Source organism: Opisthocomus hoazin, chromosome 23, assembly GCF_030867145.1.
Source record: "Opisthocomus hoazin isolate bOpiHoa1 chromosome 23, bOpiHoa1.hap1, whole genome shotgun sequence".
NCBI lineage: Eukaryota > Metazoa > Chordata > Aves > Opisthocomiformes > Opisthocomidae > Opisthocomus > Opisthocomus hoazin.
The window spans coordinates 9,245,602-9,258,079 of NC_134436.1; the positions used below are offsets into that span (position 1 = coordinate 9,245,602).

General features: G+C 40.2%; 1 protein-coding gene across 3 annotated transcripts in view; it reads right to left on the bottom strand.

Moving 5' to 3' along the window:
• TENM2 (teneurin transmembrane protein 2) overlaps nucleotides 1-12,478 on the bottom strand; it is a 1,253,534-nt gene that overhangs the window by 1,004,238 nt on the left and 236,818 nt on the right. The gene's annotated exons all lie outside the window — the stretch shown is intronic.

The window sequence follows — 12,478 nt, forward strand, 5'->3', positions numbered from 1 at the left end:
TCTCGCCTGAAAGGCTTCATTCCCTAATAAGAAGCTTCTTGGATTTAAACTTCCTACTGCATCCATACATCTGACCTCCATACCTCTTTAAAAACAACTCTCCAAGACTGAACTTATCTTCTAAAAACTGTGGGCTCTCTCCCATCTTGATATTCTCTCTCAAACTGTGAACAGTTGCAGAAAAGCAGCTTCTCGTAAATCCTCTGTTTTCTCTACTGTCTAATACTGCATCGGTAATCTTTAACAAAGCAGCTTACCCAACACCGTCAACAAACTGCGGGAGAATTTTCAATTCCTGCACAGAGCTATGAGCAATCTCAAAGTAAGAAGAGATGGTGACCTACGAAGTAGAAGCCTTTCAGAAATCGTGTTTTCCTGTTTTCCTCCCCCGCAGCTTACACTTGAATGGTTTGCTCATTTACCAGCATAACTATAGACGAAACCTCAATAATTTAAAACCTTGTTCTTGAGAACTGGTTTAATACATATTCTGGAAAATAACTACTGCTCTTGTGACTAGTATGTGCAGAGTACTGTCCACTGAGCCACGTGTAACTAAAAAAGGAAATCCTTAAGAAACTTATTTTGCTTTATTTCCAGCCTGTAGCATGCCCTGCCTCCGAATTCTACAGGGAGTTGAGAGTAAAGCTCTATAATCTAGTATTATTCTTCAGAAGTATTAAAGCATAAAATTACCATTTATTGTGAGTTGCAAGACAAATTAAATATGAGATAAAATGGATCTTAATCTAAATAAAACTTCTTTCTACTTTCAGTAGAACCTTATCTCTTTAAAGTGCTATAGCCAGGTTGGTGATGATTTAGGGAAAGAATTAAACAGAACACCTAGGAGAGCTGCTTGAAGTAGATGCAAACTACCAACAGAAAAAAAGTTTTACATTGTATTTAAAAAGCATACAGAAACATTACTGGAATCATTCTAATGTCAGGATGAGAGCTTAAACTCTATGCTTGCAGGTGCAGGAATTAATTCGTCAACTTTTCTGACTGGATTAGAAGTAGTCTTTTGTTCTGTTTACTTTGAAGGAAGACCAGGAGAATATACAGAGCAGAAAGAAAGGAGAGTTTCTACAGGGAAAGGCTGGTGTTCCTCAGCACCTCACCTGGCACAGAAGCTGTGTTTGGAATGCAAAGACAAAGTCAGTAAGAAAGCATACATTACACTAGTCACTGGTAATAGACATCGACGAATGGAGACTGAAAGCCAGGCTTATATTTAAAATGCATCTTTAACAGTGCTTAACAGCATGATTACAGAAACAGAAATCCCCATTTTCCCCAGGAAATGACCTAAATTTAAGAGAAAGGCAAATTTCTGTCACCTTTCTAAGAAAAACAACTTCCACGCTGTTCACCCATGTAATTGTTTCATAGAACAAGCCTAATGTCCTGCTCATCCTTTAACATCTTTTATCTTTCCCCCACTGAGAAACACTGCATGCATAGGCTCAGCTCTCCTTGTAATGACCAGAAGGACAATCTAAACGTCACCAGGTAAAGGCAGAGTCATCCGCACTCTGTGGTTCTGACGTCCTCACAGATCGCGAGGACCAGGAAAACAAAGGAGACAGTTCAAAGATGGAAAATCTAAAATCAAGCTTCAAAAGGAGTTTCAAGGTGTCTCTGCAATCTTAATCTGGTAATACTGGAAAAATAAATTAGAAACACAGTCTATCAACTCCATCCAGGGAAAGAGGGTAAGGGCAAAAAGAGGTGTTAAATAAGAACTGCTTTGTAATGCAGAGCTATAAGGAAGAATCCTTCTGATATCTGACACTGGAATCTTAATGACCTGTATGTTCTTTTAAACCATTCTTTTTGAATTTTTTTCCCCCGGGGATTTAATACAAGCACATCTCCAAATAAATACAATTCCCTGCAGAATGATATTGATAATTACTTGGTTCATCAGCAGAGATTGAACAAATCAGCCTGAGAAACAAAATTTCAGCTATCTGCTTTCGTCCCTCTTGGTCTGAAATAAGAGTGGAAGTGCAACACAAAACGCACTGCTCAGCTGAAACCAACGGTTTTGGAAACACGAAACCATTCCTAAGAAATGAGTTGTCTTGTAAGAAACCAAAAGCCTGCAAAGCAAGTCAGCCTGCGCTTTTCTGTGTATATTCTCCTTTCTGATTTCCCCTCATTCCTCTTCTCTGAACGCTTTGTCCCTGTTCCATCAACACACACCTATTCAGTCTCCTGCCCCTTCTCAGCTACCATCCTTGTCTGCATTTGAATGGAACTGTTCCATCAGCTTCTTATTCTGCTGAAATGCCAGGCGGTCAAAATAAGAGCTGAAGGAGGCATTTTTGGGGCACTTCTAGAAGCTTTGAATAGCCCAGTAGCGCAAAACCAGTCACAACAGTGTTAAGATTTAACTTACAAAAGAAAACCAACCAACACCACACACGCGTGATGCCCCACTTCTTATGTTTAGGCGCTCTGAATGCTCAAATTCAGGTTCCTATCTGAATTGTATCTTAAAGATAATTTGGCAGCTGTAATGCTCTGATCATACTGAACAGAGTTACAAGTCATAATGAGCATTTATGGGTTTCCTGTACAACTGGAGACAAACCGACATGTGATCAATGTCCCTAGTGCTATATTCCTAGAATAATAAAAACAACGTGATGCGTAGGGTTAGTGCACATCTTCAAAGCAGCAAAGAGGTAGTTTCTTTATAGTTGGACAAACTGGTTCCATCAGCGTTCCCAATCACATGATACAATAGTTGCTACGTACACTGACTCCCACTTTTCAACTTCTTAAGTGGCTAACAACTCCATGTTAAACGCAGACTGGAGATAATCCTCCGTTCCAAGCAAAATTCCATTTATTTATTTCAAGAACATTGCCTCTATGGTGAAATTTCCCTACATAAGCAGCAAGTTTCAGGAAAATCTGCTATGTTCTCATTCTAAATTCAAATAGCACAAATTAGAGCCCTTCATCTGCTATTTTTACCTACTGGATAAAGAAGGCGAGTATCTTAAAATCCTTGTGGTTTATTATACACTGAAAGGTTAGCAACAATTTTGGCGTGCATCATCTTACTCATTTCCAAAAGTCTGAAAGACGTTGCTACACATTTGCAGTGCTTAACACACCCAGGTTCTGGCAAGTCACATCAGTGTGGAGAGCAGCTGGACACGAAACCCATGCTTCCTTCCCAGCTATCTCAAGACATACTTTTATTTCCACTGAACGGTAGGAAAAGAATGAAATCTGCACAAAATGCATACAATGCACAACAATCCAACCAGCAGCAGATACCACGTCACACCAAGTCCCCTTTGATAAACAAACCTCCTGACAAGAAGCTGTGTATAAATTAGTTGAAACAATGATATATTCAGTAGCTTTTATATTTTAAATGCTCGAGGAACAGCTTGAAAGTTATCACAATAATAGGTTTCTACTGCAAAACGTCTGGTTCAGTTAACATGCTGTTTTATAGGAGTTAACATTTCTAGAGACTTTTTAGAAGCTCTGCAATTTCAAATGTTTCATTTTAAACAGTGCATCCTGTACACGTACAGAGGCATACGTCGCATAAAAAGTCCAGCAGGGTTTTGAAGATTTTTTTTTTTTCCCCTCTTTGTTATTACTTCATTCTGATACTGTTTATGATACTGTTTACTGCTGTTGCAACCAAGTGCTACACTAACCTTTACCTTCTGGCACAACACAAAACTCACTGACATCATTGCTCATCTTGCTACCGCACAACTGAGAAACCTACACCTGCTTTTGCAAACAAAAATTTTGCAACCAGAACTCTTGACTTACACCACTGCCAAACTAAGGTTTAGTGAATGAAATTCAATGAATCATTCATTCATTTCATGAATGAGTATCTACCACTGCAATTTTCTGTCTGAAATACTAGCTTGCAACTGCAAGATCAGCGATCAAATTTCCTGCTGGAATTAGTTTATTATACTAATTCCTAATAACAAATTGAAGCATTTGCATTCTGGACCAGCACCCCTGAAGTAAACAAAAAAATAAGTCTATTAATTTCCACAGGCACGAAATTCATATACCAGTTATCCTGTTTCTTTGGGACGAATTACTATCCACAGGTTAACACACTAGTAAAATGTCACAAAGTCTTCAATTCAGTTTCTTGCTTCACCACAGATTTCTGACATAACCTGGACAAATCAGAAATCCTAATTCTGATTTTGGAGGATTTCTTTTCTCCAAAAATGAAGGCATTTCACAATGATGTCTGATGCAAAACCCAAACGTACACAGATTAGGTTTCTGCACAAATTTCAGACTTCTGGTCTTTATTTCTACTACCTATGGTGCTGGAGAATGAGAATCTCTTTGGGTTTCTCCTGTGTTCAGGAGGAATAGGGTTAATTTTCCCAACAAGCAGGCTGGGCTGACCCAAACCAGCCAATCAAACAGGATATTCCATACCATGTACTGTCATGCTCAGTATTTAAGTGGTATGCTGGTTGAAGCAGGGGATTTGCTACTCAGGAACAAGCTGAGCATCAGGTGGTGAGAACATCGCATGCTGTCTGTTCTGTTTCTCAGTATTATTGTTGTTATTTTCTTCTCCTTTTGCCGTTCTGTTAAACTGTTTTTATCCCAACACATGAGTTTTGCCTTTTCCCTCCGATTCTCCTCCCCATCCCACCAGGGTGGTGGGGGGAATGAGATCCCAACCCCAGAGTTCTTTGTTGCCAGCTGGGGCTAAATTAGCACAGGTCTCACCCAGCAAACCGCACAGCACAGAGGGCTCTGGCTCTGCCCAGTACTCTGCTATGGTCAGGTAAGACTTGGCATGCAGCAGTGCCCCATAACAGAAAATTAAGAGAGATGCCACTACTCATTATAGAGCTTGCTAGAAAGAAAATTTGAAATAAATTTAAATCTCTAGTATATGTCCTATTCTCCTATAGCAGCACCTATGTTTTTAATACATGAAGCATTTCCCATTACTAAATTCTCACTGTATCAACCCATAATTAAATCTGACACACGTGTATATATGCATTAAAGAATTCCTCAAGATACACTGCGCTACTACATCTCAATAAGCTTTGCACAATGAGTAACAGTAAAGAATGAGATTAATCATGGCCCAAAGCTGTTTTTATGCTTTACAGATAAGACCAATAGTATGGCAGGGACTAAACTACCAAATGCCACCCGCTTATTGTGTTTAACAAAAGGAGTTCTATCACGTGCAAAAAAAAAACCCACAAGACAGTATTAATCATGTATTTTAGTCCATGAAAACTATCAGCAAGAAGGAAAACTTATACACAGTGACTCCAGTTTCTTTCTCTCTGGCCTTGTTCCCTCAATAGATCACATCCCATCACCCAAGCATCTGTTGCCTTTACTATGAATCAAGTGGCTTGGTTTTACTGGAACTTGTGTTTGTTTTCAAGTTCATTTCCAACTCCAAAAACTGCTACTCTTTTTCCAGTGTGTGACAGTGCACCTACTTGCTTTCAACATCTCATCTCACCCACCTATAGGTGGCAACACGTTTGTTTTAGAAAAGTTCATTTCAATTGGAAGGGACCCACAACAATCACCCAGTCCAACTGCCTGACCAAAAGCTTCAGCACGTTGTGAAGGGCACTGTCCAAATGCCTCTTCAACCCCGACAGGCTCGGGGCATCGACCCCCTCTCCAGGCAGCCTCCTCCAGTGCTTGGCCACCCTCTTGGCAAAGAAATGCTTCCTCGTGTCAGTAAAGTACCACAAAATAGCAAGACTGGCAAGTGAGATAGAAAGGAAGCCTTAAAAAGTGAGAAAGCTATAGACTGAACTGAATGAATAAGCATCGGAACCTAGAAAGAAAAGGTATAGAAAGAGAAGCAAGGTAAATTTCTATTCTAGTAACAGAAAAATAGAGAAGAAAGGGAGAACAGGTAAGTGATGGCTGTGTGAATCACTTCCTAAAAAAACCCAACTTTGTTCTAAACTTACTTTTTATTACTGAAGAACATGAACAGACATGAAACCAAGTTCAGTTTAACTTGCAAAGATGGAACTTTCACATGTGTAACTGAAAGCAAGAGCTGATTCCTCACTTCATACTTTCGTCAAAGTTACCTTAATACAAACTCTTCCTGCTAACCACTTTCGAACTCCTCAGTTTGTGAAAGCTGTAATTTGAACGGTCACTGGCTATTTAGCTCATCAGTAACTTCATCATCACTAGTTTTCATTACAAGCTCGGTTGTCCACCAATTTACTTCCAAAGCATAAATTGAAGTTCCACATCTATGCTCACCCACTGGACAAGCACAGGTTTTTTCATGGCATAACGGCAAAAAAGCGCATCAACTCAAAAAGCTCAGATTTTTTTCAAGTGTCAAAAGCATTTGCCTTGCTTTTACTTTACCTAAATTATTAGAACTCACTCATTCTTGAAATACCTATAAAATTTCAAAACATATTTAAATATTTCAGAAGACCTAGACCTTCCCCAAACTCTACATTTCCCAGTATCTGTACTGAAACTGCTGATACAGGCTATGTATGAGTGCTTGCTGACATGCCACCAGGCATCTCTTCCTGTTGACAATTCTGACCTTTATTAATTCAAGCCTATGCAATCTTCACCACAGATCTGTCAAAACTGACACCCTGTCACACTCAGATTTTGCAGGGAACATTCTGAAATAGTTCACAGGGCATTACACTGAACCTACCTCGTACCCACAGAGGAAATTTACAGCTTTTAGATTTTCCTTTTATATTGCTGTGGTAGGATGGCCATACAAGTCGTAATAAATAATGAAAGTAGCTCAGCCCTTCAAAAGATGAAGGTTGATACTAGTAAGCACACAGCTGAATTGTTTTTATTTGCTTTTATAAAATAGTTTTCAAAAGCAAGTTTTGTTTTCCTGCTCATTGTATCCCTAATAGCAGTAACTATAAACAAAACAATAGATTTCTTAACATCTTGAAGTTGAAACAGGTACAGTTTGAGGCCATTATTTGTAGGTTCAGTGTATGAATGTGCTTCACAGGAAACAAAACAGGTATTAAATACATATGTTACTAACTTAATGTATGGTATCACCCTACAGAAATGCCACCTGATTTATGCAAGAGACTTCTAGACAGGAAGCACCTCAATGCAACAAAGTACTCCCCCTTCAACTGCTCCTTCATTAGGAGATATTGTTGACCCTGGCAAGGGTAGTTTCTGTCCAAGTTTATACTTGTTTTCAAATTTCCCTTACTAAACTTTTCATGTTGTTCAAAACAGACAGCAGTATTTCTCTCTCTCAAAAAACATATCTGCTCATAACGACACCCCACAGTTACACTCCTTGCAATAAACTGGGAATAATCGCCCCATAATGTGTTCATCGCCGTTACTGACATACGATTTCCAATAACCTTATTTAGATATAAAAGGCATCATTTATCAGTTTCTAATGACAAGAAGGACAGCAGAACTGGAAGTCTTGGCAGTTACTTTCCGGTGCCTAGTCTCTTTCCCAGCGCAGCCCGAACGTACCTTCCCCCATAACTCATTTTCTGCTTTTATCTAAGACCTATAGTTACTTTTAAATACACCTGCGCTTGGTAGCATGGAAATTTCATGCTTTGTAGATTTTTTGGGAATTTCAAAGTATAGGGTTTCCAAAAATCAATACACATAATTCTGTGTGTTGTGATCAACTAGTGCAAACTTAAACTTGATTTGCTTGAAAAGCTGTGCTTCACTGATAAAGCACAGCATTGTTTCCCAGAAAAACTAGAATAACAATATGTAGTGTAAGATATTGATATCAGTGCAAAAATAACCTTATTTCTCTTAATATTTCTATTGCTACAAATTCACCAACTTTAATTTCACTGGGTAATTGCAACTTCTCAAATAAGAACCAAGATACTGATTTTCCAAGTTTTTGCCACATTTTGCCTCTTTATGGCCTTCTTCCTGTTATCAATTTTAGTCTCTTTGGTGCAGACTTTACTTCAACATTAAATGTGCCTTTATTTAAAGAATCAGAGAGCACCCTCAAGGGAATTTGAGGTCATCTGCTCTACAGGGGAGAGATCACAGAAGTTTAATACACAGGAAGAAATCAAATACACTATCCCAGCTACAAAGCAGAAAATCCTGTATTTCAGTGGCAAAAACAGGACCAGTTGTGCATCTTTTTGAAGCATGTGGAGAAACATACTAAGTAACCTCTTGCACCATACGCAAACTCCTTGAAATAATTATGCAATGTGATTTATTAAGACAGAGGACGTTTTTAAGATAAGCACAGCATGAATTCTCCTTCATTCCACAACTAACTTTAAAGAAATGAGACCTCCCTAACCTGAAACTGTGATAGTATAGTCACAGAGCATAATATTTTTCTCTCTGGAATAGGAAAGTGAGGTTTCTAAACCCAGGATGTGAAATTCTAGCCCAAACACAAGTGACAGAAGTCCAATCGACTCAAAAGAAGGACAGAATGTTATGCATTCAGGTTTCAGAAGATGTCTTTAACAGGTAATAATCCTACAAACTAGTTTTCATATATTGTAGGCAGCGTTTCAGTTCTGCTGAAAACTGTCCTGCAGTACAGTGGGACAGAACTAATGTCTCCATCTCATCAATGACTCAGAGGAACCAGGAAAATAACCCATGACAAGAATATATCTGATTTTAGGTAATAAAAAATAGAGGTTGTGTATAGGCTGTTGTACCTCCTTGCTTCTTTTGGCATTCTTGATGCTGACCAGACTGTCCTGTGACATCTCAAAAACCACTCAAAGGATTATCAGTGCTCTCCTGAATTTCAACATATAATTAAAATAATCTACTGCTTTTAATTCTCCAACTCTTCTATTTGGTGGAAAACAAATGAAGTATAACACACATGGCAAATATTCTTGACTGTATGGTATAGACTGATGTATGAAGACATGCTGAGCTCTTAGATTTTTACTATACTCCTCTTCAACTGAAGACCCCTATAAAAACTCAGAACAAGTATTAAGCACGATCTGCCCTTACTTGCTCATCGTTTCTGCTAGTTGGCCTTCTTTCACACACACGTTAGGTTTTAAGAACAGGCTGATCATCAGAAACAAAACACAAACATACCTCCCTCTGGCTGGATGATACCATTGAGCATGAACTGCACAAGAAATTGTCCAGAACAGTATTATCTGTTGCATTCAAGTCTCCATGGTGCTTGCTCTTATACCGTAAGTCTCGTACACTGTAGAATAACATCTGAAGTATGAAAGTACATGAACAAATCGCTACAGTAGGGCAGATCAACTTTTGATCTGCTCTAACTTCAGTGAAGCCAAGCCAAGGAGGTATTTAGTTTGCTTGAGCTAAGCCAGTGTAAGAACCTGCAGCCCTTTATTGACAAATCAATTCTCTACCTGGAACATCACAGCTGTACGTAGTAATTCTTCTCAGTATGGGTTATACTCCCATAAATAAGAACATTTAGGGAGTTATGTAATCGCTGCAGAAACTCACAGGTTGGACTTTCTTCACTGACCTTCTAGAACTTCTCCTAGATTTCTATAGTCTTTAACATCATCTTGAGGAAAACATGCTTTTTATTAAATGATATATTCAGAAATAACCTTTGGGCCAATATGCAAGCATTTATAAAACCGCAAATACAACCGGGAAAATAATGCTGCTGGATGCTTACATTTCTTACAAGGATACCCTCTCAGTTATTATTCAATACAGAATTCATACAGCTAACATGTTCTTCAAAACCTCAGAAACCTTCCCTCAGAAAAGGTGGGTGTTTTTGTTGGTTCTTCTTGGTTTTGGGTTGGGTTTTTTGTTTTGTTTTTTAAGATGCTGCCTCTTATTAGAGACATTAGGGTTTGTGCAAGAAGGTTGGGAAAGCAAAGACAAGTCAGAATTAACCAGTCCATTGTGCTTCAGACCTAGGCAAACTTGCAGAACAAATACAGTGAACTGACTGTTTACAGGCACTTGAGAATAACCATGAGATGAACAGCCACCAACATGGGTTTGTTGAGAGCAAATCAATTGTTTGACAGATCATATAATGGTTTGGGTTGGAAGGGACCTTACAGATCATCTCATTCCACCCTCCCTGCTATGGGCAGGGACCCCTTCCACCAGACCAGGGTGCTCCAAGCCCCATCCAACCCGGCCTTGAACACTGCCAGGGAGGGGGCAGCCACAGCTTCTCTGGGCAGCCTGGGCCAGGGCCTCACCAGCCTCACAGGAAAGAATTTTTTCCTTGTACCCACTCTAAATCTCCCCTCTTTCAGTTTGAAGCCATCATCCCTTGTCCTATCACTCCACGCCCTTGTCAAAAACCCCTCTCCAGCTCAGTTGAAGGCCCCTTTTAAATACTGGCAGCTGCTCTAAGGTCTCCCTGGAGCCTTCCCTTCCCCAGGCTGACCAGCCCCAGCTCTCCCAGACTTTCCTCCCAGCAGAGGGGTTCCAGCCCTCAGGTCATTGCTGGGGCCTCCTCTGGCCCCGCTCCCACAGCTCCAGCTCTGTCCTGTGCTGAGGGCTCCAGAGCTGGACGCAGGACTCCTGGGGGGGTCACAGCAGAGCAGGGCAGAGGAGCAGAATCCCCTCCCTCGCCCTGCGCCTACGCTGCTGGGGATGCAGCCCAGGGCACGGTTGGCCTTTTGGGCTGTGAGTGCACACTGCTGTGTCATGCTGAGCTTCTCATCAACCAGTACCTCCAAGTCCTCCTCCTCAGGGCTGCTCTCGATCCATTCTTGCCTTGACTCATGTGCAGGACCTTGCATGTGGCCCTGTTGAACCTCATGAGGTTCGCACAGGCCCACCCCTCAAGCCTGTCCAGGTCCCTCAGGATGGCATCCCTTCCCTCCAACGTGTTGACCGCACCCCTCAGCTTGGTGTCATCAGAAAACTTGCTGAGAGTACACTTAAACCCACTGTCGATGTTGCCAACAAATACATTAAACAGCACCGGTCCCAATACAGATGCCTGAGGAACACCACTCATCACTGGTCTTCACTTGGACATAGAGCTGCTGAAACGCAGCTCTGAGTGCAGCCACCCAGCCAATTCCTTATCCACCGAGTGGTCCATCCGTCAAATCCACATGTCTCAAATTTAGAGACAAGAGTGTCCTGCAGGACAGCATCAAATGCTTTGCACAAGTCCGGATAGGTGACACCAGTTGCTCTTCCTTATCCATCAACACTGTAACCCCATTGCAGAAGGCCAACAAGTTTGTCAGGCTCGATATACCCTTAGTAAAGCCATGTTGGCTGCCACCAATCACCTTATTTTCCACGTACCTTAGCATGGTTTCCAGGAGGATCTGCTCCATAATCTTGCCAGATACAGAGGTGAGTGACTGGCCTGTAATACCCTGGGTCTTCTTTTTCACCCTCTTTTAAAAATGGGGGTTATGTTTCCCCTTTTCCAGTCAATGGGATCAATCTAACTATCTTCAATGCAAACCTGGTAGCTAAGAGGAAAGTGGGAAATGTCATATCCTGACTTTAGTAAACATCTTGAAACCATCTAGCAAGATTGTCTTGCACAAGCTGGAAAAAACATGCGCTGTAGGACAGCATTGTAAGAGTGGCGAAAAACCCACTGGATAACCATCAGGCACATTTATTCATGTCCTGATAACTGTGGCCTGTCTCAAATTACAGTAAAAATATCCTGGTTAAACACTACTAAGACGTTTCAAATAAAGAAAATAAATCAATACTGAATTTCATAGCAAAATCATGGGGAAACGTCATTCACAGAAAACGTGAAGAAGCACAGAATATTTATTTTTCAGGATTTTTGACATGACTGCCAAAACAACCACTTTCAGAGAAGTGGTGAATACACTTCCTGAATGAGACATTTACCTTATGGAAATTTCACATGCACAAATTTAGCAACTGCACTCCTTTCTCTATAAACTCATTCTATATTTCTTCCTTATATCAGCCTCATTGGTGCTCTCTCCTACTCCAACTTCTTCACTCTATTTCCTCAATCCTTTTTCATATCTATAGACAAAAATTGGTAGAAGTCTTGAAAAAATTAAAGTGAGATGCAAGCTGAATCCTCTAAGTGGTTACAACTTGTAGGCCCCTTTTAAAGTTATTGCAAATTCGATGATAAAATGAAAAAACGCATAAAGCAGCACTTTTCTAAAATCACATTTTCCAACGGGAACTGAAGAGTTTTTGTCAGTTGCAAGGTACATTAATCAAACAGGGGAATCTCTGAACTAAACACCATTGTTTATTCTAAATGCCAATAAATACAGTAATCTCAGGAGACAATGAAACATTCTGGGCATCTTTACCATGGAATGACTTAGTTCTTATTTCTGTTATCCAAGTAAAACTCAGTCTTGGGAGTGCCAGCCAACTATCAAATTTTCTTGAAGTGTGGTTCTAACACTTGATACTAACATGATCAGACTGATAGCATGACATTAATGGCATGGAAGACTAA